General features: G+C 47.1%; 1 long non-coding RNA gene and 1 pseudogene across 1 annotated transcript in view; one reads left to right on the top strand and one right to left on the bottom strand.

Annotated features, from left to right (window-relative positions):
• Nucleotides 1-849: 849 nt before the first annotated feature.
• Nucleotides 850-26246, bottom strand: LOC125644878 (uncharacterized; annotated as a pseudogene).
• LOC142068557 (uncharacterized) overlaps nt 12206-27422 on the top strand; it is a 44200-nt gene continuing 28983 nt past the window's right edge. The window contains exons 1-2 of the long non-coding RNA XR_012664395.1: nt 12206-12267; nt 14559-14614. This is a non-coding gene — a long non-coding RNA (uncharacterized LOC142068557). The remainder of the gene's footprint in view (nt 12268-14558; nt 14615-27422) is intronic.

Below are 27422 nucleotides of genomic sequence, written 5' to 3'. Positions count from 1 at the left end.
CTAGTTCATCATTTAGGAGTAAGGCATTCCCCGGGAAATATCCTACCCTCTTCCACCCTCTGACTTCACCACCTCAACCAAGCTTAACAATCATCATTGCGGTGTACAGTACTAAATTGTTTAAAACTTATATTGTGTGTGTGTATGTGTATATATAGATAGATAGATATAGTCTTTTGTCTGGCAAAAAAAATGTCTGTGGAACCTAACCCCTTCCCATTAATTCTTATGGGGAAATTGGATTCGCTTAACATCGTTTCGCTTAAAGTAGCATTTTCCAGGAACATAACTACAACGGTAAGTGAGGAGTTACTGTATATTCATTGTATTAGTTTTCCCTCTCGCAAAGAATGCTTTAGGAAAACATGCTTGGTGGTCAGTTCTTTCCCCATTCCAAAAATTCTGCCTCCCCATATCTTCCTGTGCAGAAAATCTGTACTTCCTTCATGTCGTGACTTTATAACCAAAAAATCACAGCACATGACTACTCTTAGGCTATGTCTACACTACAGACCTTCCAGCGGCACAGCTGTACTGCTGCAGCTGCACAGCTGTAAGGTCTCCTGTGTAACCACTCTATGCCAACAGGAGATAGCTCTCCCTGTCAGAATAATTAAACAGCCCCCAACAAGCGGTGGTAGCTATGTTGGCAGAAGAGCGTCTCCCACTAACATAGCACTGTCCACACCGGTGCTTCTGTCAGTGTAACTTAAGTTGCCCAGAGGGTGGTTTTTTTCACCCCCATGACTGACAAGTTTTATAGACAAAAGTGCTAGTGTAGACATAGCTTTAGAAATATATGTCATAATCTCCTCTCCATAACAACTGACAATTCCAGATTCATGGTGGTTTAAGTTAAGGTGGTTTATTCAAGGGGAAAAAAAAAACACAGAATTATGAAATTAAAATTCATATTAAAGTTTAAGAACACATTTCGTTTAAAATTAAAGTTAAACAAATAGTTTAATTTTTTTTTCAAATGCATGTCATCCTCCTTCTGTTCACCAAATTGTCAATTAGCAGACTGCAGTTAAAACAAATTCATCCTACATACTGATTACACCTTTATAATGTTCATAAAGTGCCACCCACAAGGGCACTTGAGCAAGCACCTTTCTGACAAAAGTGTCTATTAGGATGTTAATTGACTTGCTCTTATGGACTAAGTTGTCAAACAGCAGCATATTTGTCACAGACGCATTGATTTCACTACCACTTATTCAGCAAATACAGTTCCAAGGATATGGCCCAAGTACCATCACAATGTGGGGTAGGGGAAGTGGGGTTAAATAAATATAATCAATAGGAACTAATCTAAAAAAAGCACCAGAAAGTGGGAAACAGGAGCTTAGGTTCTGAAGGGAGCCACAAGGCCTGGGTGAAGTCTGGCAAGAATGCCAAAGCCTGATTAATGTATGGAGAAAGTGTTATGATTTGATCCACGTTTTACCCTTATCACTACTAAAAATAAAAGGCCATGATTCCCCTGAATATTTAACTCTTCCCAGTTTCTTCCTGTTGTGGTGCTTCATACCCACTCCCAAACAATGGATAGAACCATCATCACACTAAGGATGTGCTCCCTCCCCAACATCACACTGCAATGCTCAGCTAGCTACTCCCTACAGGCAGGGCCGTATTCCCCTTCTTCCCAGCAGTGGTGGTCCCTACTGTGCATGGTGTTTCTGGTGCCGCACTAGCTGTGGCTGGAAGCGGAAGCACTTCCCGCACTGAGCACAGTGGTAGGGATTCTCTCCCGTGTGGATCCGCTGGTGTTTGATCAGATTGGAGTTCCCACTGAAGCACTTCCCACACTCAGTGCATTTGTAGGGTTTCTCCCCGGTGTGGGTCCTGCTGTGGTTGATCAGATCGGAGCTCTGGCCAAAGCTCTTCCCACACTCCATGCACGTATAGGGCTTGACGCCGTTGTGGATCCTCTGGTGCTGGATGAGGTGTGAGCGCTGGCTAAAATTTTTGCCACACTCGGGACATTTGTATGGCTTCTCTCCCGTGTGCATTCTCTGGTGTTTTATACATGTGGAGCTGTCACTGAAGATCTTCCCGCACTCAGTGCATACATAGGGCTTGTGCCCTGTGTGGATCCTCTGATGTTTAATAAGGTTGGAGCTCTGGCTGAAGCTCTTCCCACACTCATGACATGTGTAGGGCTTCTGGCCCGTGTGGATTCTCCGGTGCTGAATAAGGTGTGAGCTCTGGCTGAAGCCTTTCCCGCACTCCGTGCATTTGAAGGGTCTCTCCCCCGTGTGCATTCTCTGATGCTGGATCAGGTGTATGCTTCGACTGAAGCCCTTCCCGCATTCAGAACATATGGTTGGTCTCTCTGATCGGGGTGTTCGTCGGGGGACAATGTCCTCTCCTTGCTCCTGGAGGTCTTGTTCACCATGAGTGGATTCAGTTTGTTTCCTCTCTGAAGGGTCCTCTCTCTGTAGCATTGCTGAGTTGTGCTGACTCACATGGGCTTTTCCCAGGTCCGGACCATGGGATATGTCTCCTCCGGATCTCACTGAAAACACCCGCTGCAGTTCCATGCTTGCAGAATCTTCCTGCTGAGGAATCTCCTCCTGTCCACTGTGATCTCCTGGCAAAGATAAGATTATTCCAGACATGGTTATTCTCTGTGCTTGGGAGAAAGGAAGCCCTGGGAAGAGGATTTGCAAAGGACTCGTGACTACTGCTGAAGGTCAGAAGCCAGGTCTTTCCCAAATAAGAGTGGAGGGGATGAATTCAGCTTCCACAACTCTTCTTAACACTCAGCGTACAGGTGAGGGTAGACAATACTAGCAGAAGTGAGTCAGGAAGGGCAGAAAGCCATCCTTGATATTTGCCCAGGAGATAGGAGAACTGGTTACAATGTAAGAAAACTAATGACAAAACGGAACAAGATGACATGAGGCAGAACCATGAGCTGACAGTTGCTATTGGAATTCCAACTTCTTTTACTTCACTCATTGAGTGTTTCCAAGTTGGTTCAGCTTATCCTCACCTGTGTGGGTGTATGTCAAGAGCTCCGTTTCCTTGAGAGCCTGGTGACCTGGGTCAGATAGTTCTTTGCCTTGTTCCATTTGGGAGGCCATGCCACATTTAGGAATTGGAAAACCTGCTCATGAGAAAGAAAACATCATGGCTTGTTAAATATTCAACCAATGCTTGTCACAAAAGATGTTTTTAATCCCAGCTGCTCTAATGGGGAGGGGAGGGAGCAGAGCAGAGTCTGGAAGGGATGAATCCCCTGAATGGCTGGGAAAGTGTTCCAGCATACAATTCGGGGAATAACGGTTCTGATGGTAGATGTATTTTATCCGTGTAGGAGATTCAAGGATCCCTCTTAATGGGAGAATGATATTATATAGAAAGCCAACAAGAGACTCCCCCGAATCCCTTTTTTAAGTTGGTGACAGTCCCGGGTAGAGGTGTGTTGCAAACCCAGGAAATTCCAGCAACGTTTGTATGCTCAGGTGTGAGAGACAAGGACAGGAGTGGGCTGTCAACTGCACTTCTGAAAATCCTTCTAAATGGGCAGGGAGAGTCACACCCAGGTTCTCAGGATTAAAGGGTCTAAATCCCCCAGGAAAGAACCTTGTGCTGAAGCAAATGAAATCACTTCAGAGATGCTCATAAAAAAAGTGACTCCTTACCTAGTGAGATGAGATTCTGGTAGTTCTCCTGCATGTCATCCCTGTTGAGTTCCATCAGCCCTTTGCCATAAAGCCCTGCTAGGTCTTTGGACAGCACAACCACAGCATAAAATGCCAACGGTACCTAAAACAAGCATTCTCCATTCAGTATTTGCTGCTCCAAGGACAATCCCACTGCTAAGTAGCAAGAGGTAGTGAGAGGAGGAGGAGGGGCACCGGAACTGGGAGTTGCTGCAGAGAAGAACAGATGAGACACAATGGCAAGAAAAAGGGAAGGGGGAAAACCTCAAAAGTCACAGAGAGAGAAAGGAGGATGGGGAAGGAAGAAAACCAAAGGGAGGAGTGGGCAGTCCTACGGTTCACCACGACCAACTAACGTGTTAAAACTAAAACTTGCCCTGTCTACAGTAGTATTTTTAAAAAGCGTTTGCTACCACTCTTAAGTATCTCCTAGGCTCTGGCTGCACTAGAATTTTCACCTCAAGTTAACAGTTTGTTAATTAATGCTAGGTCATTAACACTTTGGTAAAGGCCAGTGTGTATACTTTTCAGATGTTTGTTCCCGGCTATATGTTTATTCTTTACTCTAGGCTGATCCCCAGGGAAACCACAGATGATTGAGAGCTTCCAGACAAGTCTTCATAAAGGTGTTCGTGACTTCAAGTCAATTTGCAATCAACTAACTGGAGGTAAGAACTCAAGGGAAGACAAGCCCACAGCGTGAACAAGTGCTTACAGGTGATGGGCTACTTCCCCCACTTGTGCCCATTCACTCATCAACAATGGTTGGGAAAGTGGCATTACTGGCATGTTAAGTGCATACATGTTAGTAGGATACAAGTTGCAGATCTAATAAGCCATCAAGATGAACAGGACAGGTAACATCCTCAGATTGGTGTTTTTCTTAAAGCACCAGTTTCTTGAGTCCTGTGATTACATGAGAATCTCAAGCTTTTGTTAAACATTTCTCCCCCTAATGGTTGCAAATAAAAGCTTGAAAACTTGAACCCTAAAGGCTCAAAAACGAGGAAAGTAAAAAGAACCCCAAAATTATTTATTTAAAAATAAATAATGATTTGGGGGACCCAACTCAATTTTTTTTTAATGCCTTGGATTAGCAAAATTGCAGACCAGTTGTTTCAGGCTATAAGTAGATCTCCACATTGTGTTACATTCCCTTAAATACCAGATGCACAAGAAACTTTTTAAGTTCTACAGGAACTCAACAGGCAGGCAGCAACTGCCCCCATTAGATGTAGGGTGCTCTACACTGCTCTTGGCAACTCCAAGCACTATGAAACACTATTCTAGCATATGTCCAATATGGGTATGTGAAGGATCGGAAGGGGAGATCACTTTCAATGGCCCTTTTGGTTCCGAGGGCTGGTCTACACTGGGGATGTCAGCCATCGGTGACTTTCCCAACAGCATAGCTGCATCAGAGCAACCCCAAGTGTAGACAGGCAGAACCACTATAATCTGCAATTTGTGCCAGTGCAATTTACCCCTGCTTTAACCAGAAGTGACCAAGGTCTTGTCTACACTAGCAGGTTACCTTGATACAGCTCCACTACTGGCTGGACCCAAAGGCTGTAACTGCTGGGATTGCTAAAATATATTCGTTAGGGATGGGCAAACATCCCAACATCCAGGCAATACTTGTATTCGGAGGCCGTATTATTGGATATTAACGAGTATATAAGCTTACAATGGAAATACCATGCATGAAAATATAAGCAATCAGGCAGCAGCAGAGAGGGGCTTCCCCTCATACTCAACCTTCAACTGTGCTGCAGCAGTAGCAGAGATCCACAGTAAAACTAAAGTGGCCAGCCTGGAACAGGCAAAGAGAATGAAGTCTCTCTTCAGAGGAGGCAAAGATAAGTGAATCCTATGGCTCCCCCGTTCCCCCCTTGCTTTAGAATTCTTGTGTGCCACTGGCAAGCATATTCTGATGAAGTGAGCTGTAGCTCACGAAAGCTCATGCTCAAATAAATTGGTTAGTCTCTAAGGTGCCACAAGTCCTCCTTTTCTTTTTACGGATACAGACTAACACAGCTGCTACTCTGAAACCTGTCAATATTCTAGGGGTGTTTTCATTCTGTCCTGAGCCAGCAGACCAAGGAGAGGGTAAGAGTCTGTAACCCTTCACCCATGCTCATAGTTGGAGTTTTAATAAATGTTTATCATTTTGCTTTTAATTCCACTCAGCTACATGTAATTTTTATGGCTCAGCCAAGATATTTTTGGTTTATAGGGATTACTCTGGTGCGGAGTTCCATGTTTTCAGCAAGACATCTTCTATCCCTTAGGCTCCTGGAATCTGTTCCTGCAGGAGAATGGAGAGCGCAATGCTTCCATTCTCCACACTGTGAACCCTGGGGACTACTGGGCAAAGATTAGATTTTGAGGAAGCAATCCAATTATACTGTGTATATTTTTCCCCAGCACTGAATAATGATCACTTTCTGCTCCCAATGGTAAGAGATTTTTGCCACAGGGAAGAATATATCTACTTCAATAGCACAAGCCTGCCTGGCAAGTATTACTCCTATCTTTGGGAGACTAAGTGAGCGAGGTAATATCTTTTATTGGACCACCTTCTGTTGGTGAGAGAGACAAGCTTACACAGGGCTGGACTCTGCACCAGCAGACAGACCCCTTTTCATTCTGGCCCCCATTACTGGCTACTAGGGGATTCAGCCTCATTTACACAGCAAGCTGATATCTCTAGATCCTCTAGCTCCATGCTGCTTGCAGAACGAACCCACATGGTTTTGTAAGGGTGGGAGGCTATAATCCAGCAAGGGGTTGAAGCAGGGGGTACCAGGCATTCCAGAATTGCAATTCCCCCATCAGCTGAGTGGGGACAGTGGAACATACAAGCAGCAGTTTGCTATGTCAGGTGTAGTGCTAGAGGATCCTAGGGTGAGATGCTGAAAGAATGGGGTGCAAGTGGCCGGCTGGAAAATGCTAGGGGGATAGAATGCAAGAATAAGAGGATTGTGGGGCTGCTAGACCATGTTGCTCGACCAGAAAAGGGTGCAGTAATAGAGGGAGACTGCTGTATTGTGGCCGGATGGTGGTGTATGAATGGGGAACTGCTGGGGTGTGTCTGGAGAGGGGGACAAGGACGGGGAGGGCTGCCAGCTGGAGTGCTAGTGAGATAAAAAACATGGAGCAGGGGTTCAAACGGAAATCTGCAAAGGGGCAGGAGGACAGATGATTCCTGGGGAAGGGGGACAAGCTGTGTGAAGGTGGGTGGCTGCAGGAGGAAGTGGGGACAGGAAAAGCTAATGGAAAACGTCAAAAGGGGGTGCAAGAATTGAGCGTCACACTCCTGGTCTGTGCCACAGGAAAGGAGTGCAGAAATAGGGTGGCATCCCTGGGGAGCACCGTGGAGGAAGAGTAATAAATGGAAAGGAGCAGGAGCTGAAAGGGAAAAGGGAGTCTGGTCTCTAAGGAAACATTGGTTCAGGTAGGAGTGGGGGGAAAGAGAAACGTCCCTCATTTTTTCAGCTGGGTGCCGGATGCATTCCCACTCTGGAAGGGGCCCCAGGGGCAGGGCCAGTTTGCGGCTCTCTGTGCCGCTCTCGCAGAAGTCCCATCCTGAAAACACAGTCAGTGCCTTTGCTAGCAGTCACGTGGCTTCGAAGCCCCGAGCGATTGTTTTTGCGGCGGGCTGTTGAACGCTGCCCGCCCGGGCTGCCGGACCCCGCCGGACCCCGCCGCCCCCCGCCCCGGGAGCAGACGCCTGCACGCCTCCCCCCCGCACACCTGCAGCTCCGCTTCCACAGCCCCGTTTGACCTACCTGCAAGAAAAACGCGGGCAGGGGTTGCAGCCTCCAGCCCCGGGCTCTCCTCCCGGAGAGAGGCGGCGCTTCAGCCGGGCAGAGCTCCCCACTCACCCCCCAGATTGCAGCTTCCTGCCTGGGCACCGGGGAGGGCAAAGGACGCTTCCTGGGCGGAGCCTGCGGGGCGAGCGGCTACTCCGCGCTGCTGAAGGCGGGGACCTCTCCAGGGATCCTACCCGGCTGGGCACGGCCAGGTGTCAGAGCTGCTGGGAGCCAGGCACCTCGCACCATGGCAGCCGCTGCTCCATGCATGTTAGCGGGAGCATGATCCGGGACGTAGCGGGGGCCAGCCGCAGCAGCCATCTTAGCAAAGTGTGTGTGTGTGTGGGGGGACACACACCCCCAGACACGCTACTGAATGTCCAGCCCGTGCCCGGCGTGGAAACACGATGGTGGCAGAAGCCCTTCCTTGCAAGGTTTCAGAGTAGCAGCCCTGTTAGTCTGTATTTGCAAAAAGAACGGGAGGTCTTGTGGCACCTTAGAGACGAACACATTTCTTTGACAGGTTTCAGAGTAACAGCCCTGTTAGTCTGTATTCACAAAAAGAAAAGGAGGACTTGTGGCACCTTAGAGACTAACCAATTTATTTGAGCATGAGCTTTCGTGAGCTACAGCTCACTTCATCGGATGCATACCGTGGAAACTGCAGCAGACTTTATATATACACAGAGAATATGAAACAATACCTCCTCCCACCCCACTGTCCTGCTGGTAATAGCTTATCTAAAGTGATCATCAGGTTGGGCCATTTCGAGCACAAATCCAGGTTTTCTCACCCTCCACCCCCCCACAAATTCACTCTCCTGCTGGTGATAGCCCATCCAAAGTGACAACTCTTTACACAATGTGCATGATAATCAAGTTGGGCTATTTCCTGCACAAATCCAGGTTTTCTCACATCCCCCCCACCCCCATACACACACAAACTCACTCTCCTGCTGGTAATAGCTCATCCAAACTGACCACTCTCCAAGTTTAAATCCAAGTTAAACCAGAACATCTGGGGGGGGGGGGGGGGTAGGAAAAAACAAGAGGAAACAGGCTACCTTGCATAATGACTTAGCCGCTCCCAGTCTCTATTTAAGCCTAAATTAATAGTATCCAATTTGCAAATGAATTCCAATTCAGCAGTTTCTCGCTGGAGTCTGGATTTGAAGTTTTTTTGTTTTAAGATAGCGACCTTCATGTCTGTGATTGCGTGACCAGAGAGATTGAAGTGTTCTCCGACTGGTTTATGAATGTTATAATTCTTGACATCTGATTTGTGTCCATTTATTCTTTTACGTAGAGACTGTCCAGTTTGACCAATGTACATGGCAGAGGGGCATTGCTGGCACATGATGGCATATATCACATTGGTGGATGTGCAGGTGAACGAGCCTCTGATAGCGTGGCTGATGTTATTAGGCCCTGTGATGGTGTCCCCTGAATAGATATGTGGGCCTAATAACATCAGCCCTCATGATTGTGGAGGAGAGCTTGAGTGTATAACCTGAATACATCGTAAAGGCTCAAAAATCCCAAGGGAAACATATAACCCCCAAACTTCTTTAAAAACATGATTTTTTAAGGCAATTTTGTGATTTTTAAAAACATTTTGGGTCTAGACTGTAAGCTGTCTGGGACATAGGCTTTTTGGTCTGTCTCAAAAAAAAACCCCCTGCAGCCAGTCAGCAACACCCATTTCTGCAATCAGCTCTTGATGTTTTACAGAGTGATAGTGAGCTGTAGCCCATGAAAGTTTATGCTCAAATAAATTTGTTAGTCTCTAAGGTGCCACAAGTACTCCTTTTCTTTTTAGGTGCTGATAATCACCCCACATAGGATAGCAAGCGGCTTCATTGCCCTCCCTGTGCAATAGGACTTTGTATGTATGCAGTGTTGTTGCTATGTCAGTCCCAGGGTATTAGAGAGACAAGGTGGGTGAGGTAATATCTTTTATTGGGCCAACTTCTGCTGGTGAGAGAGACAAGCTTTCAAGCTTACACAGAGCTCTTCTTCAGCTCTGGGAAATGTAAGTGTAAGCACAAAAGCTTGTCTCTTTCACCAACATAAATTGGTCCAATACAAGACATTACCTCACCCACCTGGTCTCTCCAGCATGACTCTGTCACAAAGTCCAGTCTCCCTCTCTTTCTCTCACTTAAGCCCCTTTCCTTTCTGTGCACTTCTCCCCGATACCCACCCCCAGGGAGGTAGGGTGGGACTTTGATCACTTTTGGGCCCAGGCATTTTTAGTATTTAAGGAATAGGTTGTGTGAAAGGCATATTTGAAAGAAAGCAGCATGTCTAGAAAGTTGGAACAGGGGATTGGGAATCTGGAGATTAGGCAGTATTATGTTCATTGCTTTAAGGTCCCTTTAAATTGTCCAAAATTATTATTTGAAGGAAAAACATTGCAGAAGATAATATTTTTATGCTTGTAGTGCCTTTAGCTGAGCTCCGCTAGAGCTTTTACAAATTTTAAGCCTCACAACATCCCCCAGAACTTCAAAGGGATAAGTTTGGAAGAAATAAACTTTAAAAAAAACATTGTTTTTATAGATTAACTACCATATAATCAACTACATAACTCAAATTATCAAAAATTGGTGTTTATACAATATATATCCTTGTGATTCATAGGCGCTGACTCCGTGGGTGCTCCAGGGCTGGTGCGCCCATGGGGAAAAATGGTGGGTGCTGAGCACCCACCAACAGTCTCCCTATCAGAACCTCCCCTCCCTCCAGCGTGTCCAGCCCCCTGGCAGGCACCACCGATCAGTGCCTCCCCATCCCTCCCAGCACCTACCATGGATCAGCTGTTCTGCAGCATCTGGAGGCGCTGGGGAGGGGAGAGGGAGGAGCGAGGATGTAGCGTACTTGGGGGAGGGGGCAGGGCGGGGGTGGGAAGAGGCGGGGCAGGGGCAGAGCAGGGGTGGGAAGCAGCAGGGTAGGGGTGGGGACCTGGGGGAAGGAGTTGAGTGGGGGCAGGGCCTGGGCAGAGCCGGGGCGGGGAGCACTCCCCAGCAGATTAGAAACTCAGCGCCTATGCTATGATTTAGCTGATACAGGAAAAAAAAACTTCAGATGAAGTAACTTTTCTAGGAGGTGGGTTAAAGAGATTGAATTGCATAAAATGTGTGTGTTATGTTCATGAATAAATCTAGGTTCTGCTGCCTCTACGTTTCCTTCAATAAATACTCCCTTTACCTCCATCAATTCTTAGCCCTGGTCTACACTAGGAGTTGAGGTCGAATTTAGCAGCGTTAAATCGATTTAACCCTGCACCCGTCCACACGATGAAGCCCTTTTTTTCAACTTAAAGGGCTCTTAAAATTGATTTTCTTACTCCACCCCCAATTTAGGGATTAGCATTGAAATCGGCCTTGCTGGGTCGAATTTGGGGTACTGTGGACGCAATGAGACGGTATTGGCCTCCGGGAGCTATCCCAGAGTGCTCCATTTTGACCGCTCTGGACAGCACTCTCAACTCAGATGCACTGGCCAGGTAGACAGGAAAAGGCCCACGAACTTTTGAATTTCAATTTCCTGTTTGGCCAGCGTGGCAAGCTGCAGGTGAATGCAGAGCTCATCAGCAGAGGTGACCATGATGGAGTCCCAGAATCGCAAAAGAGCTCCAGCATGGACCGAACGGGAGGTACGGGATCTGATCTCTGTATGGGGAGCGGAATCCGTGCTATCAGAACTCCGTTCCAGTTTTCGAAATGCCAAAACATTTGTCAAAATCTCCCAGCGCATGAAGGACAGAGGCCATAACAGGGACCGAAGCAGTGCCACGTGAAACTTAAGGAGCTGAGGCAGGCCTACCAGAAAACCAGAGAGGCAAACGGCCGCTCCGGGTCAGAGCCCCAAACATGCTGCTTCTATGATGAGCTGCATGCCATTTTAGGGGGTTCAGCCACCACTACCCCAGCCGTGTTGTTTGACTCCTTCAATTGAGATGGAGGCAACACGGAAGCAGGTTTTGGGGACGAGGAAGATAGCTCACAGCAAGCAAGTGGAGAAACCGGTTTTCCCGACAGCCAGGAACTGTTTCTCACCCTGGACCTGGAGTCAGTACCCCCCGAACCCACCCAAGGCTGCCTCCCGGACCCGTCAGGCAGAGAAGGGACCTCTGGTGAGTATACCTTTTAAAATAGTATACATGGTTTAAAAGCAAGCATGTTTGATGATTAATTTGCCCTGGCATTCGTGGCTCTCCTGGATGTACTCCCAAAGCCTTTGCAAAAGGTTTCTGGGGAGGGTAGCCTTATTCTGTCCACCATGGTAGGACACTTTACCACTCCAGGCCAGTAGCACGTACTAGGGAATCATTGTAGAACAAAGCATTGCAGTGTATGTTTGCTGGCGTTCAAACAACATCCATTCTTTATTTCTCTGTGTTATCCTCAGGAGAGTGATATCATTCATGGTCACCTGGTTGAAATAGAGTGCTTTTCTTAAGGGGACATTCAGAGGTGCCCGTTCCTGGTGGGCTGTTTGCCTGTGGCTGAACAGAAATGTTCCCTGCTGTTAGCCATGGGGAGAGGGGAAGCGGCTAGCCATGTGGTGGGGGAAGGCAAAATGCAACCTTGGAACGAAAGCACACGTGCTATGTATGTAATGTTAACAACAAGGTTTACTGTGAAAGTGTACCCATTGTTCTATAAAATGTGTCTTTTTAAATGCCACTGTCTTTTTTTTTCTCCACCAGCTGCATGTGTTTCAAGGATCACAGGATTTTCTCCTTCCCAGAGGCTAGTGAAGATTAGAAGGTAAAAAAAAAAAAACCGCACTCGCGATGAAATATTCTCGGACCTCATGCTGTCCTCCCACACTGAGAGAGCACAGACGAATGCATGGAGGCAGACAATGTCAGAGTGCAGGAAAGCATAAAATGAACGCGAGGAGAGGTGGTGGGCTGAAGAGAGGGCTGAAGCTGAAAGGTGGCAGCAGCGTGATGAGAGGAGGCAGCATTCAATGCTGAGGCTGCTGGAGGATCAAACTAATATGCTCCAGCATATGGTTGAGCTGCAGGAAAGGCAGCTGGAGCATAGACCGCTGCTACAGCCCCTGTGTAACCAACCACCCTCCTCCCCAAGTTGCATAGCCTCCTCATCCAGACGCCCAAGAACGTGGTGGGGGGGCCTCTAGCCACTCCACTCCAGAGGATTGCCCAAGCAACAGAAGGCTGGCATTCAATAAGTTTTAAAGTTTCAAACTTTTAAAGTGCTGTGTGGCCTTGTCCTTCCCTCCTTAGCTTACAGGGAAGTAGAGTGAACCAAGGGCTGGGGGGCGTGGGGGGGTTCATCAAGGAGAAACAAACAGAACTTTCACACTGTAGCCTGGCCAGTCATGAAACTGGTTTTCAAAGCTTCTCTGATGCGCACCGTGCCCTCCTGTGCTCTTCTATCCGCCCTGGTGTCTGGCTGCGTGTAACCAGCGGCCAGGCGATTTGCCTCAATCTCCCACTCCGCCATAAACATCTCCCCCTTACTCTCACAGAGATTGTGGAGCGCACAGCAAGCAGCAATAACCGTGGGAATATTGGTTTAGCGGAGGTCTAACCGAGTCAGTAAACTGCACCAGCGCGCTTTTAAATGTCCAAATGCACATTCTACCACCATTCTGCACTTGCTTAGCCTGTAGTTGAACAGCTCCTGACTACTGTCCAGGCTGCCTGTGTATGGCTTCATGAGCCATGGCATTACGGGGTAGGCTGGGTCCCCAAGGATAACTATAGGCATTTCAACATCCCCAACGGTTATTTTCTGGTCTGGGAATAAAGTCCCTTCCTGCAGCTTTTGAAACAGACCCCAGAGTTCTTGAAGATGCAAGCATCATGTACCTTTCCCAGCCATTCCACATTGATGTTGGTGAAACGTCCCTTGTGATCCACAAGTGCTTGCAGCACTATTGAAAAGTACCCCTTGTGGTTTATGTACTCGCCAGCTTCGTGCTCCAGTGCCAAGATAGGGATATGGGTTCTGTCTATGGCCCCACCACAGTTAGGGAATCCCATTGCAGCAAAGCCATCCATTATGACCTGCACATTTCCCAGGGTAACTACCCTTGATATCAGCAGATCTTTGATTGCGTTGGCTACTTGCATCACAGCAGCCCCCACAGTAGATTTGCCCCTCCAAATTGATTCCCAACTGATCGGTAGCTGTCTGGCGTTGCAAGCTTCCACAGGGCTATTACCACTCGCTTCTCAACTGTGAGGGCTGCTCTCATCTTGGTATTCTGGTGCTTCAGGGCAGGGAAAAGCAAGTCACAAAGTTCCATGAAAGTGCCCTTACGCATGCGAAAGTTTCGCAGCCACTGGGAATCGTCCCAGACCTGCAACACTATGCGGTCCCACCAGTCTGTGCTTGTTCCCCGGGCCCAGAATCAGCATTCCATTGCATGAACCTTCCCCATTAGCACCATGATGCCCGCATTGCCAGGGCCCGTGCTTTGAGAGAAGTCTGTGTCTGTGTCCTCATCGCTCTCGTCACCGCGCTGATGTCCCCTACTCGCCTGGTTTCGCTTTGCTAGGTTCTGGTGTTGCATATACTGCTGGATAATGCGCGTGGTGTTTAACGCGCTCCTAATTGCTAAAGTGATCTGAGCGGGCTCAATGCTTGCCGTGGTATGGCGTCTGCACGGGTAACCCAGGAAAAAAGGCGCGAAACGATTGTCTGCTGTTGCTTTCACAGAGGGAGGGAGGGAGGGCCTGACAACATGTACCCAGAACCACCCGCAACAACGTTTTTTGCCCCACGAGGCATTGGGATCTCAACCCAGAATTCCAATGGGCAGCAGAGACTGCGGGAACTGTGGGATAGCTACCCTTCCCCAATACTCCGGAAGTCAACGCTAGCCTCGGTACTATGGAAGCACTCCGCCGAGTTAATGCACTTGGAGCATTTTGTATGGGACACACACAATTGACTATATAAAAACGATTTCTAAAAAAACAACTTCTATAAATTTGACCTAATTTCGTAGTGTAGACATACCCTTAGGGTGCTGGCCTTTCTGGACTGTTGTTAGCAGAGTTAACCTCTATTTCTCTTCACAGATATTGGAAAAGCATATCCTTTCCTGTTTCTCCCAGATGTCATACACTGAGTTATGGTGAGTACTAATGCTATTTATAATGTTTAAAGGCAAACCGCATAGGAAATATGGAAAACCATAAAAAGAAAAGGAGTACTTGTGGCACCTTAGAGACTAACAAATTTATTTGAGCATAAGCTTTCGTGAGCTACAGCTCACTTGATCGGTGCATCCGATGAAGTGAGCTGTAGCTCACAAAAGCTTATGATCACATAAATTTGTTAATCTATAAGGTGCCACAAGTAATCCTTTTCTTTTTGCGGATACAGACTAACATGGCTGCTACTCTGAAACCTGTCATTATGGAAAACCATGTTACTGTAAACTAAGAAGATACTGGTCACAGCAAGTAGTTATGCAGAAAGACAAAAGTTTAATAAACATCCATTGCTTGAGATTATGGTCTTTCTTCCTCACGATCTGAGCAGCTTGTTCAGCTTGTGAAAGAGGAACCACAAGTGCTGGCTATCTTTACTCAGCTTTTAGCTCTTCTGACCCTCTCCCTTTCCTTTCTCTGAAAGAATGAATAAAAGGTCAGCTACAACCATTTTAGTAAACCTGACAAGATTAATTTAAAATATCTCAGCCTTTCAGCACACACAGCTTTACCTCATAAAGTCACTTAGCCCTGGTCTACACTCGGAGCGGGGGAAGAATAGATCTAAGTTACACAACTTCAGCTATGTGAATAACATAGACCTACTTAGACCTACTCACTGTGGTGTCTTCCTCCGTCGACTCCGTCTGCGCCTCTCGCGGCGGTGGAGTACAGGAATCGATGGGAGAGTGCTCGGGGGTCAATTTATCGTGTCTAGACTAGGCTCAAGAAATCGACCCCCGCTGGATCGATCGCTGCCCACCGATCTGGCAGGTAGTGTAGACATACCCTAAGTTGCAGCATGTGCTTGGGAATTTGTAGCCTGAACCTTTGCTGCCCTCCTGCCAGGAAGTGTTTTATTTTCACATTTTCCCATGCATAGGTTATGATCTGGCCCAAGGTTTGAGATCAGTCTCAGTTATTTTGGATTTGGAGGAAGCCTATCTGCAAGCCAGATGCCAACACATCTTTCCTCATGGATCACACACCAGACAAAAATGCATTTTTAAGAAAAGTTGGAATATTTTCAATATTCTGAGACCTGTGCCTTACCCCTTAGCATATGTTTGGATGGTTTACTCCAAATTAAAAATAAAATGGTCTGACCTGAAACCAAAGAAGTTTCATTTTTAGTACAGGCTCACTACAAAGAACTCAAAAAAAATGTTTAGGCACTGTAAGGTTTCATAACCCCAGAGGTTCTCACCATTGGTCTTCCTACTGAATGAAGCAGAACTGGGTGGGGAGGGGAGCGTTTATTGTTTAAGGATAAAACTTGTCCCACCCACAGTGTGTTTGTACGTCCTGTCCCTTATGTGGGTTCTCAGGTGTTTGGTGAGTGTTGCGCTGAATCTGAAGCTTTTCCCACACTCTTCACAGTGGTAGGGCCTCTCTCCAGTATGGATTCTCTGGTGCTGACTGAATGTTGATCTGTTGGTGAACCTTTTTCCACACTCAGTGCATGTGAAGGGTCTCTCCCCCGTATGGATTCTCTGATGTGCAGCGAGATGTAAGCGCTGACTGAAGCTCTTCTTGCACACTCTGCAGGCGTAGGGTCTCTCTCCCGTGTGCATTCTCAGATGCTGAGTAAGTGTTGAGCTCCCACTGAAGCCTATCCCACACTCAGCTCATTGGAAGGGTCTCTCCCCAGTGTAGATTTTCTGATGTGCAGCAAGGTTCGAGCTCTGACTGAAGCTTTTCTTGCACACTCTGCAAGTGAAAGGTCTCTCTCCTGTGTGCATTCTGCAATGCTGAATAAGCGTTGAGCTCTGGCTGAAGCCCTTCCTCCATATGAAGGGTCTCTTCCCTGTGTGAATTCTGCTATGTTTCAGGAGAGTGAAGCTGTGATTGAAGCTCTTGCTGCAGTCGGCACACAGGTAGGGTCTCTCTCCTGTGTGGATTCTCTGGTGATTAGTAAAGTGTGATCTGTCAGCGAACTCTTTCCTACACTCGTTGCACCTGTAGGGCATATCCCCAGTGTGGGTTCTCTGGTGCTGCATGAACATTGATCTGCTGGTGAACCTCTTCCCACAGTCAGCACATGTGAAGAGCAACTCCCTGGTGTGGATTCTCTGGTGTTCCATGGGGAAGGAGGCATCTCTCAAGCTCTTCCTGCCCTGGGTGCGTTTGCACAGCCTGTCTCCTGTGTGAGTTCTCCGGTGTTTGGTGAGTGTGGAGCTGAACCTGAAGCTCTTCCTGCACTCTTTGCAACTGTAGGGCCGCTCCCCAGTGTGGGTTCTCTGGTGCTGCATGAACGTGGAACTCTCTGCAAACCTTTTCCCACACTCAGCGCATGGGAAGAGTCTCTTCCCCCGTGTGGATCCTCTGATGTGCAATGCGATGTGAACTCCAACTGAAGCTCTTCTTGCAAAGCCTGCAGGCATAGAGTCTCTCTCCCGTGCGGATTCTCAGATGCTGAGTAAGGGCTGAGCTCCCACGGAAGCCCTTCCCACATTTGGTGCATGTCAAGGGTCTCTCCCCCGTGTGGGTCCTCTGAAGTTTGAAGAGAGTGGAGCTCTGATTGAAGCGTTTCTCGCATACCCTGCATGTGAAGGGTCTCTCCCTTGTGTGGATTCTCTGATGGTTAGTAAGGTATGAACTCTCTGTGAACCCTTTCCCGCACTCTTCACATATATAGGATTTTTCTCTTGTGTGGATTCTCTGGTGTTTAGTGACGTGCGACCTCCGCTGGAAGCGTTTCCCGCACTCTCTGCACGTGTAGGGCTGCTCCCCACTGTGCATCCTCTGGTGCTCGACGACGGCGGAGCTGTCTCTGAAGCTCTTCCCAGACTCCGTGCATTTGCATGGCCTGTCCCCTGTCTGGGTTCTCAAGTGTTTGCTGGGTGCCGATCTGAAGCCGAAGCTTTTCCCGCACACTTTGCAGCTGTAGGGCGGCTCCCTGGTGTGGGTTCTCTGGTGCTGGTTGCAGGTTGATCTGGCGGTGAATCTTTTCCCACACTCAGCGCATTGGAAGGGTCTCTCCTCTGTGTGGATTCTCTTATGTGCAGCGAGGTATGAGCTCCGCCTGAAGCTCTTCCCACAGTCAGTGCAGGTGGTCAGCCTGTCTTCTCCACAGATGTGCTGACCATCAGAGGTGTCTCTCTCCTCAGGACTCTGGGAAATATTCCCTTTGGATCTGCTGCCTGATAATGTTCTAGGCTGCTCTATGTCTTCATCAGGACCTTCCTGCACAATCCCATAGTTTCCTGCAATAAAAGGAGAAGACAGAGATGATTAAATCCCCATGCTTGAGAGAAAGGGAACATTGGAAAGAGGAAACTGCAAAAAGATTTCTTCACAAATCCAGAGAACTATGAATACATTAAAGATATCCAGAGATGAATACCCTGGCCCTCAGAAGGGACAAGGGATCAGATCAGCTTCCATATCCCTGTGACAAAGTATATGTACCTGTCCCTGAGGGAATCAGGAAGAGAGATTAAGCCCCTTTACTGGGCAGAAAGGAGGTTACCTGAGCTCCCAGAATTGGAATTCATTCAGCTGCTTAGAGGAGGAACTGACAGCTGTGTCTGAGTGAGGCAAAACCAGTAAGCCAGAAGCAGAGAACTCTGGGGGGAGAAGGAGTCCTAGGAAGGAAGACTAGCAGATTTGTAGTTTCCCCCACACCCTAAGCCAGTCTGGGGAAGAGTAGTAACTGGGGAATAAATCGCGTGCCCTGAACTGAGGTCTATGCCACTGACAGAGACTGCAATCCCAGTGAGACTGTTCCTGGTTTTGATTGTTTCTGGACATTTGGACGACACAAAAGGAAGTTGCCTTGCATTATTTTTGTGTAATTTGGGCTCCCCAGCACTATCATCCCAAGGCTGAGACCAGAATATTTTTCTCCCTTTTTGGGGAAAGGCTTGGAGTGGCAGTTGCTCCCATTAAAATCTCCCTCTTCGCCGCCCCTCCTTCCCCTGCTATCTGAATAATCACACAAGTAAAAGAGGAGGTTTTTTTTGCTAAAAATCAGATAGAATTGGAGGAAAGCCATGACGGATAACTTCTGAGTACCATGCAGCACTGAATGGCAGCTGGACAGGAGGTGTGTGCTCCCTTTCATATGCATTCCCATAAACTGCCCCTGCACAGTATTATTAGCAGGGCTCTCTCCTCTTGGCTCACCCTATTAGTGGGTATTAGAACTCTGCACACAAGTGCTAAAATTCTACTGAATCATTGTAGCAGGTAAACTCATTGACTCTGCCTAGGTTATTAATGTGAACAGTAGATTGAAATAGTTCTTTAGAGAAAGGGAACTAGAAAGCAGATGGTCCTGGATGGAAACCCTAAGGACCGTGTAGCTCAGCAATGAAGTTTAGGCTGAGGCTTGTCATAGATTTGAGTTAGGTGACAAAGCCCAGACCCAGGTTGGGAGCAGAATCTGGAAATTGTCTTACGAACAGCCATACTGGGTCAGACCAATGGCCTATCTAGCCCAGTATCTGGTCTTCTGACAGTAGCCAATGCCAGGTGCTTCAGAAGGAATGAAGAAGAAGAGGGTAATTATCACAGGATCCATCCAGTCCTAGCATCTGGCAGTCAGAGGCTTAGGGACACCCAGAGCATGGAGCTGCATCACTGACCATCTTGACTAGTAGCCATTGGTGAACTTATCCTCCATGCCAGGGGCAGTGTGCTGCGTTAAGGATGGCGTATGATGCCTACTTATTGACAGATACATTCTATGCATGGTACCGCTATGGGAGCCTGTTTGTAAATTAGTTTATCTCACAACGGACAATTCATAATCCGTCCATCCTGTGATGTGACGTCCCTTTTCTAATACAGCGAATGTCTACGAAAACCATCACCTTGTTTTCTGGATCCGAGGTACTACTCCTTATCCTCTTCCTTCCTTCCCTGAGTGCAAAAAAGCCGCCCAAAACCAAAAAACCCCACTGACAAATGACCACATGTGCACCACACTGCAGCAGTGTGGGACAGGTCTGAATGTTAAGTGCTCTCTGTCTTCAGCTGCTTAAAAAAAAAAAAATCAGCACCTTTCTTCCACTCCATTCCCACCACACATAAATGAGAGGTGTCCTGTTGCTGCCTGACTCCCCACTACTTGTTCTCTGTGCCTGTGTGAATGCACAATTCACAGTCTGCAAAGCATGAATTTGGGAGGGGTGACAGCCAGAAGCAATTTGTTATGGAATCAGTTTTCAGTGCTGTTAGGGAGTGATGGCAATCTCTATAGAGAAAGCAGAAACTGGGTTTCCATCATTAGCTCAATTTTGGCATCCAGCCCAAGAATTCACAAAAAAGTCAAACTGGCCTCAAAATTAGGAGGTTTGATCAGCAATTGAGGTAGAAGTTTTCTACCAAGTTTGAAGCAAACTGGACAAGCGGCTCCTGAACTTTGGACCCAGTCATTGGGGCCGGAGAGAGTGAAATGACTCTGTAGACCAGTATTAGGGCACCCACCGGTAGGTGGGAGACACTGGGTCCAGGGCCCCTGCTCCAGTCACTTTAATTATTTGTTCACAGTGGAACAGCTTCCACAAGAGAGACTGAGAGAGCCCTACAGCAGAATATCCCATAGCCAAGTGGTTAGAGCACTTTCCTGAGGTAGGAGATTCCTGTTCAAATTTTCTCCCCCCCGGCCTGCCTGAGGAGGGAGAACTAAACCTAGGTCTCCCACATCCCCAGTGAGTGCTCTGATCACTGAGCTAAAAGTTGTAAGGTGGGCACCACCACCGCCTCCTCCCCTGGCCATTTTGTGTGGAGCAAGGCAGGAGCCTAATGCATTCCCTCAAGAAGCAGCTTAGGCGCCTAATCGAATTGACTCTAGGTGGCTGGTTCCTGTTTGTGGATCACTAAGCACATATAGGTGCCTCCCTGCTGCCTGGACTTAGGTGTCTCTGAGAAAGATGGAGCTTAGTACACACTCCTCTGGTCAGCATTTCCCTTTGGCTAGGTTAGGCGAGTCCACACCTAACTTGCTAGCTTTTGTGGATCGCATTCTTAGGCGTCTAGCTCTCTTCCTTCATTGTACAGGGAACCAAGGTGCCTAATTCAGGCTATGTGGATCACAGTGTTGTTCCTGTATTTTTTTCTAGGCGCCTAAAAGTTAGGTGCTGTGACACTCAGCATTACAACCCCTAAGTCTCTTAGTGGATCCCACCCTGAATCTCCTATGCTGTTTCCTTAGAGAAAATCTTCAAAGTTCAACCCAATCGTTAGGGTGATTTGCAAATGGAAGAAGAATCTCTCTCTCCAAAGGCTTGCAGGGTGGACAGATGAAACTTTTGAGACCTGTGGATGGGTGGGACAGGGAATGGATTAGGTTTGTGGTGAAGGAGGCCTAGCTACCAGGCCTTCCTGTGAGAAGGTTGTAGGGCATCTGGCAAGGGTTAAGGTTCTGTGTGCAGGATGGAGGAGAGTGGATTAAGAAGCCTGGCCAATACAGGGATTTTTGGGGGTCTGGAAATGGGTAGGAGAGGGATCGGAATGGATCAGGGTTGTAGAGGAGGGGGTCTAGATATCACTCAGGCCTTTTCAAGAAAGGGTTGTAGGAGCTAGAATTGGGTTCTAGGTTTGAAGGGGATAAATAGCATAAATCAGATTGCGCCAGAGTGCTATGGAGATCAGGAGACAAGGGAAAGCAGAGGAAACAAGAAAGAGGAAGAATGATGAAGAGACAGCAAAACAAAGGCAGAACTGTACAAAATGACTCCTAAGGTGCACTGCAGGAAGTGGCAAGAATGCTCCCTCGTTCACCTCCAAACCCAGTTCACACCTATCTGTGGTTCTTGTTTAAGAAATGTAACTTAAGTCTGTGGTTCTTTGGGAGGAGAGAAGAGGAGTGAGGGGGAAGAGACAAGAGACAGAGGGACCCTGAGAAGGAGTAAGCAGCCAAGGGGAAAGAGATAATGGGATATGGAGAGAGCATAAAGAGAATCTGAAATGGATAGTTCTGCAAACAGTGTTTACTTATGCAGTTTAATCAACTCTGTGAAGGGAACAATGGTTAAATTCTGGGCTAAAGATTCAAGGACTCTTGCACAAAGATATAACAAATAAGATTCTGCTATAGATCAGAGGATGTGGTAGTGGGGCAGCAGCTTTTTTTCCTCAGAAGACCAAAACTAGCTAACTGTTCACCCACCCCCTTTATTTTTTATTCATTTCTTTTTTTTTTTCTTTACCACTTTGAGATACCTATCCTGCTGCCATCCATGACCACCATGGAGAATCAACGCATTCTCTCTTCTAATAGAGAAGTTAAGCTGTTGTTTTTTTTCATTAGAAATGGTGTATGCATAGAACTTGATATTGTGACTATATAATGAAACTGATGATCAGGTTTGTTTCCATGATTCAGGGTAAGAATCATGACATTTTCTTTTTGCTATTGCACATGGACAACAGGACACAGACTCAGCCATCGCACATCAGCTAACAAGATGAAAGAGAGCAGATACATTATTATTAGAATCCCAGCTTTTTATTTCACTCGTTGCCTCACCTGTGCAGTCGACCATCAGGATCTCCATTTCCTCAGAGTGCTGGAGATCTGGGAGAAATGGCTCTTCCCCTCTTTCCAGCTGGGCTATCATCTCAGGCTTGGGAATTGGAAATCCTGGTCATTGGAAAAGATGTGTTAACAGCTGGCTAATGTTTGAGTGCTTGTCACAAAGAATGGTCATGATTTTTATAAGCCCACGTTGTTTTACTAGAAGCAAGGGTATAATCCAAATAAAGAGAACATTGTCATGAGTCCTGTTGGAAGAGTTAGTAACTGTTGGGAGATGTGTTGTAATCTCTGAAGGAGAATCAGGGATCTCTACACACAGGAAAATAAGACAACTGACACAGTGTAAAAATTAAATTACTTATCCATTTCTAAGCCTGCATAGAAACTCTGGTTTTGTGTTCAAGAATGAGCCCTAGGGCTCTTCCCACAGGAGTTTTCCCTCTTGCAAAGACAAAGCCAGTCTTAGTACGTAATACAATGGTGAGAGTATGAGGGTATAGGTACAAACTATTCTATCCCAATAGAAAGCTCTGGGAATTAGCTCCACTGCTGTATTTCAGAATCCTCCTTTGAAAGAGAATTGGTATGGCGAGGATGGTCTCTTCTTGCATTGGTTCTGGGCACCACAGGGACTGATCTTCTAATTCTAAGGAGGCAGGGAAGGACACTGAGCAGAAGCTGACCATAGACACTTCCGAGACTGCACAGCTTCTTATATGTACGAGAGTCGTACCCAGGGAGATCAGAGTCTCATAATTTTCCTGCATGACTTCCTTGTAGATTTCCCTCTGCTCTTCATCCAAGAGGCCCCACTCTGCCTCACAGAAATGCAAAGCCACCTCATCGAAGGTCATCAGCATCTGAAACAAGAATTCCTACTCAGTGCCTGTTGGCCTGCAACAATCCAACCATTCAGTCACAGGGCAAGGAGCAGAGGCAGAATAAAAAGTCCTTCCAACACTGTGGGTAGGATCCTCATACTGTGCCTGCACAAGACATCACTAGCATCATGTATCTGATGCAGGAGACAAGCAAGAAAATAAGTGGAAGAGGGACAGAATGAGGTTCTATTTTGTATGAACAATTTCCTCCCTTTCACCCTTAGAGTTATTAACCACTCCCTCTTCCCAACTGGGTTTTGGTTTCCAACAAACCTAAATTCTCAACATGAAGTTAGTGGAAACCATTGAATTTCACCTGGTCTTGTATCAAACCCTGTGACAAGTGTGAATGGTGAAATCATAAGTAGGCCCAAGAACCTTTGAAAGGTTCATGAGTCTGTCATAGAATTATTTAAAGCTGGAAGTGAAACAGATCTGTCATGTCTAGTCTATCCCTCTGCCAGAGCAAGATTGCTCCCTACAGAACAATAGTGCACCGTTCAGTGTAGTTATAAGTGTTCCAAGCGATGGTACCCCTACCATTTCCCTTGGGACATTATTCTACATCCTAGTAGGTATCTCAGAATGTCTTTTCTGATATTCATACTAAATTTCTCCCTTTTTTCATCTCATAACTCCTAGAAATACTCCCCTGTGCCTCCCTAAATAATTCCTCTGCCTCCTCCGTGTTTGTACCCTTCAAATACTTGTAAAAAATTGTCTCTCCTCCAAAGTGGCACTTTTTATCTTCCCTTGGTCAAGGCCCACCAGATCTGTGAACATTTTTGTTGCTTTCCTCTGAACTCTAATTCCTTGATACCTTTCTGGTAATCACGGACTGGATTCTGCTCTGTTGCACAAGCTGAGCCAATAAAGGTGGGCTTTAAAGCCCCCTGCCCCATGAGTATCCCTGGCATGGGAAACCCTCTGTGGAAACCTCGACAGCACCCCTCTGTGCAAGGGATGTTTTGGGGCAGGCTGTGTGAAGGCAGAAAAGGGAATGGTTGGAGTGCCCTAGTTATTCTGCATGCTGGAAGCCACCCGGGCAATTGCAGCCAGGTGACAAGTTAGGGAAGACCTCAGGGTGCTGAACTGGCCCCAGGTCAGGATGAGCGTGGCCTATGGGAACCAGAACTGACTGCAGTATTCCTGATGCACTTGCATCAGAGACAGAGGGATTATTGCCTTCTCAATCTGTGCCACTTTTGTGTGTGTGTGTGTGTGTCAAACATTTATCATTGCACTGGCCTATTCTGCTACCACATTATATTCCAAATTTATGTATTATTTGCTTCTCACTTTATGGCTCTTTAGGCCTTTCTGTTCTCCAGGTTTCTCCCTCCCATTGAATACTGCAGTTTTGGTTATTCTCCCCTCCCAAGAGCTATTTAACTTTTGTTTTCCCCCTTGAATACTTCTATTTTCTCTAGTATTTGCAACACACCTGCCCCAGAGTGCTCGGTGTGGGGAATCACCCAACCCATCCACAGGGGGATAGCAGTAGGAGTCTCATGGACAGAAGAAGAAAGATTGTTTCCAGCTCCTTCCTGGAGCTCACTCCCCTCCACCCCTATGAGGCAAGTGGCTGGAGAGGACTGAGAGTTTCTTGTCCCAAGATGAGTTTGGAACCTCCCCATCACACCTCTCCACAGGGAATGAAGGGGTGAGGATAGACTTCACTTTGGGTTTATTTTATGCTAATAACCCAGTCGCCAAGAAGAGGTGTGGTTATTGGACATATGCCTCTATGGATTATTCCTGGGAATCTGTGAAGGGGAAACTGAGGCAGGGTGCTGCAGAGCCATCGCTGCCCAGCAGAGGATGCTATAGAGGAGATGTACTCTTTGACATCAAGTTTCATGAACATGCTGTTTACTCCTTCAAGATCTTTAATAGAGATGATAGGTAAAACCAATTACCCATTCCCCACTAGACACCATTCCTCCCCTACAGGGCCTAGCCTGAGTTTCAAATTTGTAACAAAATCCAGAGTCAGGTGAGTCTTTTAAAACTAGAGCTGTATGAAATGTCCAGAATGACAGGAAAGAGGAACATTAAAAAATGAAAGTGACAGCAAAAGGAGGATGAGTGTTAGATCTTATAATCATAAGCACCAACAAGAAGGGAAAGGAATGATCTAATCTGGACCCAACGGTATGAATGAGTGTAAAATGATGAAAGGGATAAAAGGCAAATTTAGGCTGACTATCAGTAATTGTTTATTAGAAGGCAAATTAGCTTGCTAAAGGAAGTGGCAAAAGCCCCATCATTTGAAACAAGACAGGGCAAACCTCTAGAAAATACAGCCACATTTTTTTTTAAAGGTGCCAAAAATTAGAGTATTAAACCATATTTAGGCAACTAAGTGGCCTGATGTAAAATGCATCATGTAAAAGCTCACTATGTCACCCAGACCACAGGACAGATGTATACAGAATTACATGAGTTCATGCACAATCATCATTTTAAAACTGAACAGCTCAACAACATTTTGCTTGTATAAAGTACTTTAAAACTCAAGAATTTCAGGCAGTAAATTAAGCCTCAATTCCTCTGTGAGCTTGGCAAGTATCCTCTCCAATGCACAGGGAGATTAAGTGACTTGCCCAATATCACAGAATCTGTGGTAGAGCTGGGAATAGAATCCAGATGCCCTTTCTTCCAGTCCCAGGTATTAACCACAAGACAACATTACTCTTCTACCTTTTGTTCTTTATGTGTAGGCCTATCAGACTGTGTAGGCCTTTTGCTCACCATATTTCCCCCCTCTGTGATCTTCATCTTCTCCTGATCAAGCTGACAATTCTCTTCCTGTTCCTCTGCTTCCATCTCCTCCTCTTCTTGCTCCTGAGGAAGCAAGTCAGGAAAAACGACAGATTTAGAAGGGAACAGAAATGTGGATGAAACACAGTTTGAACTATTCCTACTTCAATTACTCAGCCGAAGGAATTAGACACAATTTTGCCCCAGCTGACACTTTTCATACATAATACAACATCTCAGAGGCTGTTAAAATGGCCATTCCCCATTTCAGAGCACTTCTGTGAAAAGACTGAGGGAAGCTGTGGGAATCAGACCTGTTAGATTGCAGCATTTCCTATGTATACTGTCTGCACAGACAGAGCCCGGAGGGAGGAACATCAGTTTTGGGAGGAACCCTTTTAGAGAAACACCAGGGAGGGAACATGAGCCAGGAGGCAGGCTATGCAGAGAAGCTGATTTGGAGCTACTGAGCCTCACACTGAGGTAAAGTGCAGAGATTAAGTCATCTATGGAGTGCTCAGCTGCAATGCAGCACAAGGTGCTTGAAGGACGAAAGCACTGCTGCTTCCAACAAAATAAGCACACAGGAACTGCTGAAGAGAACAGGGGAAAGAGACAAAGACCTGCAATTCCCCCTAGTTTAAAATATTCCAGGTGTATTCATTTTAGCAGCAGAAACAGGCTAATGAACTGCAAACACATACTCAGCAAGAGAAGAACCAGGTAAAAGTAAAAGGGTAGGTCATCTTGTCTGTTTCTCATTCCATCTTCCCCGCCCACCCAGCCCAATCCCAGTCTGCTTTCATAAATCACCTAAAAAAACTACAGTTATCTTACCCATGATGCTGAGTAAGTTTTGAAAGCATGGTGAAGAGAGCTGCTTCCCCTACCCAAATCATGAGTTGGAGAGAGTCCTAAGCTGTTGCTGAGACTCAGGCTCCCCTGTTCTTCTTGTAAGCAAGGAACACTCAATCAGAAAAACCGAGCCACCCAAGGGGAGGGGGACAAGAAAAATCCCCAAATGATTGAGGTTTCCTTTTCACCTTTAGAATGCTCTGAGAAAGCCAAAATCTGATTATCCCAGAGCTATAGCCATAGGAGGCACATATTGTAGGTGGGGGAAGGCTATGCCTCCCCAAACAACCCCGTGTGGCCATGCCCACACTCCACCCCGAGGCCCCCTCCTGCTTACCACTTCCCTCTTGGCCCCAGCCCAGGCAGGCTGCTCCTCTTTCGGGAAGTGTGTGGGGGCTGGGGCAGCCGGCCTGTGTCCAGGACTTGGGGTGGCTGAGGTTGTCCAGCACTGGGGTGCCCCCGGGCACTGGGGCTGCGCCACCCAGGGCTCCAGGGCTGAGGGTGCTGGGGCCATGGCACCTGGTGCTCCAGGACTGGAGGCGCTGAGGTTTCCTGCCCTGTGCTTGGTGGGGCTGGGGGCACTGGGGCTCAGGCCCCGGCTGCCAGCGCTCTTGGGCTGGGGGAAGTGGGCTGGTGGCCTTTGGCAGGAGCCTCTGGGCTTTGGCAGGAGAAGGGGGGGCGGGGGCTTGGGCAGAAGGGGAGGGCCAGGCTGTGTGCTAGCCTCCCTGAGCCTGTGGTTCACCC

The sequence above is a fragment of the Caretta caretta genome, chromosome 1 (genome assembly GCF_965140235.1).
Source record: "Caretta caretta isolate rCarCar2 chromosome 1, rCarCar1.hap1, whole genome shotgun sequence".
Classification (NCBI taxonomy): domain Eukaryota; kingdom Metazoa; phylum Chordata; order Testudines; family Cheloniidae; genus Caretta; species Caretta caretta.
Note: the sequence above shows the minus strand (reverse complement) of the source record. Positions and strands in the feature narration are given on the sequence as shown.